Raw genomic sequence first — 3489 nt, forward strand, 5'->3', positions numbered from 1 at the left:
ATGATACATGTAGGTAAGGGTCTAAGGTCCAATGGGTCAAAAGGCCCAGGTGGGAAAATTTCAAAGGTCCAAAGGTAGGTTTCTTTTATAAATTGCTAATTTTTATTTTCCGTGCACACCATACATTAAGTACAACAAGTAAACCTTTCGTATAATCAACTGTGAGCGAATTCCGCTAGTTCAGAAGAAGAATTTTTTGTCAAAACAAATTTGTCTGACAAAAAAATAGCAAAGCACGAGTGCAATTTTCTATTCTTGTTATGCAAAACTATTGATACTTTTTAGGAACTACTTGACTAGTCTCGATCATCCAGCCGCTTTATTTTTCAAAGTAGAGCGTCTGGATGACAAGTGATATAAAAATGGTAATTTATGACATTCGGAATAGTATCGGCTTTTTTAGCTTGTTTTTAAAGATAATGTCCAAGACGAATAACCAAGAAGTTGGTTATTGACTTCGGAAGAAATTATATTACGATAATACTATTGAAAATCCCGAGTGTACCGATTGTTGTTTAAAGCTATTTATATTTTGTTTGTGACGACATACAAGTCGTGGAAAACACCAGACAGCATGGCTTCCATGACCGCGAAGGAAAATAACAGCACATCAAACCTTGGTAAGATGATATAACAACACAAACTGTTACATAAATTTCAATGCAAACTGAAACAGCGAGTAGTTATATATTCTTTCATGCATGTCCGTGCTACGTAAGCAAGTTACTAATTATACAATAAATGTCAATTTTTGTATTGACTGGGACCACTCGAACAGTCGTGTGTATGCTATAAATACATTTTGGGGTTGTTAACTTTAAAAATACTTGATGGAAAAGTGATATGACGCCGAAATATGAACTTCATCCAAGATAAGTTTGTTGTATTTATATGTAGTGTATAAAGGAGTTTGCATTTTGATATGTGTAAAAAAAAAGGGGGGGATGAGAGATGCGCAATGTTGTACACATTTGAAGGAGGGAACGCAATTCAAAAACATAAGCAGACGAAAAACAAACAAAGTATATCTAGAAGATGCCACTGATTTTGTACATACACCAAACGGTCAAAATGATTTATGCTCGATTTTTTTTAAAAACAAATGCATTTAGCTTATACAAACATATAAGAAGTACGACACGTTGTTATGAAAAGTAATTTAAATATACTGTTAGTAAACAAAGTCTGGACTGGTCAACTTAAAAAAGAAAAAAACTTTTTTGCACTTTCAAGAGGCATTTTTTTCACACTAAAAAAAGTCCATAAAAGAATACAAATGTTGTCAGTGAATATATACCAATTGGCTATCTAAACCTTGAAACAAAACCATGGAATGAGGAATACACTGTAAATTTGTTTTTATGCAAAACAAGACAGTAAAACAATAGATGCAGCATCAGTGAAAGGAGGTGTCAATGAGGCAGCAACCGGTGAACCCAATGACATACATTACCAAAAGTAAGAGGACATCTTGTTGACTTAAACAAAAATTGAGAATAAAAGTACCAAAAGGTCAACATAACACAAGTAAGAACATGCGGTATGAATACCAATGAGATAACTATCCACCCCAAGTTCAAAGGAGGAGGATGAGAGCAAGTATAGGCAACTGTATGGCCTTTAACAATGATAAAAATTCATGCATGATTTTGATAGAGAATACAGACAGGGAATGTGTCAAAGAGACATCAACCCGACAAAAGAGCAGGACACAACCCAATGCCACAAATGGGTCGTGTCATCACCACAGCGAGATAATCTCGCATCCCGTAGCGGAATTCAGCTTGCACCAAGACATTTCTAAATGTATATTTCTATATGATGTTTTTTTCCAAACATTTTGTTTTTCATATATGCTATGCTGGTGACCAAAAATTAATATGATTTTAACATTTACTTTATTTTGTAGACAAACCAATGATGATTTCGGGACACAGATGTTATGTGTAAAATGTGAAGAATTAAAAAAAATCTATATAAATATTCGAATTTTCATTGTATCATAAACAGCTTCAATTTTATAAGAAAAAAGATTCAAAGATTTTTTTTTAATTACTGAAGCAGCAATCATTATAAATTAATCACAGTATCAAAAATGTTGGTTAACATTATTTTGACAGCAACCACAAAGCGAAAAAAGGTACACAGACATATATTAAGTAAATGAAACAAACATCAAGAAACACATTGTTGTCAGATATGTCGGAGAATTTTAAAGATTTGTATTAACAAATTAAAAATCATATAAACAATTTACAGTTTTCATGTTTGCGTTGTATCTCATTTACATGTCTGGCCCTTCTCAGTTAACTATATGGTATGGAGTTTTCTTAATATTGGAGGCCGAGCAGTGATTATATTTGCGAATATCCATGTCATTTGAACTCTGCTGGGTTGTTGTCTCATTAGCAATCATACCAATCTCCTTATTTTATATAAAGGTTCTCATGTACATGAGAATTCGAAGTTGTTGTTTTTGTGAAGCTGCATTTTTATACAAAAGTCATGATGGATATTATAATAGTTTGTAGTAGGAGAATACACTTTTCAGTTATTTTTTGTATAAGTTATCATGCAGTATGGGATAAATCCCATTCCATCTTTTCCATGTGATTGATTCAAACATGCATTCAAAGAGTATTGGGTTTCATGAATGACTGGTTAACTTCTGTATTTCTTCATAGACACGGAGACTGGCAAAGTGGTATTGTGTGAAGGTTGGTCCCCAAATGTTTTCTTCCCAAAAGGATTAGGCGATATAGATTATTGGTGAAACATTCAGACTATGCTGTCGTTAGCAATTTTAAGATCAGTTAATTTTGTAAATAAAAATTGAGTTGACTCATTGTGTGATCTCACAGATCTGCCAGTGATAAGTTGTTAAGCAGGGTTTTTTACATTGTAATCTTAGAGTTGTTTTTCTTTCCATAAACGTAACTTGATGTGTGCTTTTCGAGTAAGGTAAGTGCGTCAGATATCTGAAAGATTATTATAAAAAGGAAAGCATAAATTGTAACAAGAATTTACGGAAATAAGAATGAGACAAAACTAAGAAAAATGGATAAAAATTAAAAATAAGGAATACAGACTAACGTGGCTACAATATACCGACTGGTGGTTGCTTAACGTCAAGTGGCAAATATTTCAAGCATGTTCAGGACGATGTGATACAATATAAAGAATAGAGAATATATATAGTGGTGTGCTATAATATGAAAATAGAGAAAAATGGTAGTTTATAGTATGAAGATAAGAGAATATTAAACGTGGTGTGTTGATATAAAAATAGATCTTTTGGGTTGCTTGGTTATCGTCTTGTGGTAAATAATGGTAATGTTCAGGACGAAAAAAATAACAATAATTATAAAGGTGAGGTCCTAAATTATAGCCCGTTGGGGATACATGTTCAAGAAATTATAACTCACCAGAAAATTAAGGTATATTGGTATGCTTTATGTACAACGGTCCACCTACGGATCTCTCTCTTAG

General features: G+C 32.8%; 1 long non-coding RNA gene across 1 annotated transcript; it reads left to right on the forward strand.

Annotated features, from left to right (window-relative positions):
• The first annotated feature begins 299 nt into the window (after positions 1 to 299).
• On the forward strand, positions 300 to 2248 carry LOC143085412 (uncharacterized). The gene is made up of 2 exons (XR_012981329.1): positions 300 to 620; positions 1910 to 2248. It is a non-coding gene; the product is annotated as an uncharacterized LOC143085412 (long non-coding RNA).
• Positions 2249 to 3489: the final 1241 nt, after the last annotated feature.

This window comes from Mytilus galloprovincialis, chromosome 8 (genome assembly GCF_965363235.1).
Source record: "Mytilus galloprovincialis chromosome 8, xbMytGall1.hap1.1, whole genome shotgun sequence".
In the NCBI taxonomy this organism is placed as follows: domain Eukaryota; kingdom Metazoa; phylum Mollusca; class Bivalvia; order Mytilida; family Mytilidae; genus Mytilus; species Mytilus galloprovincialis.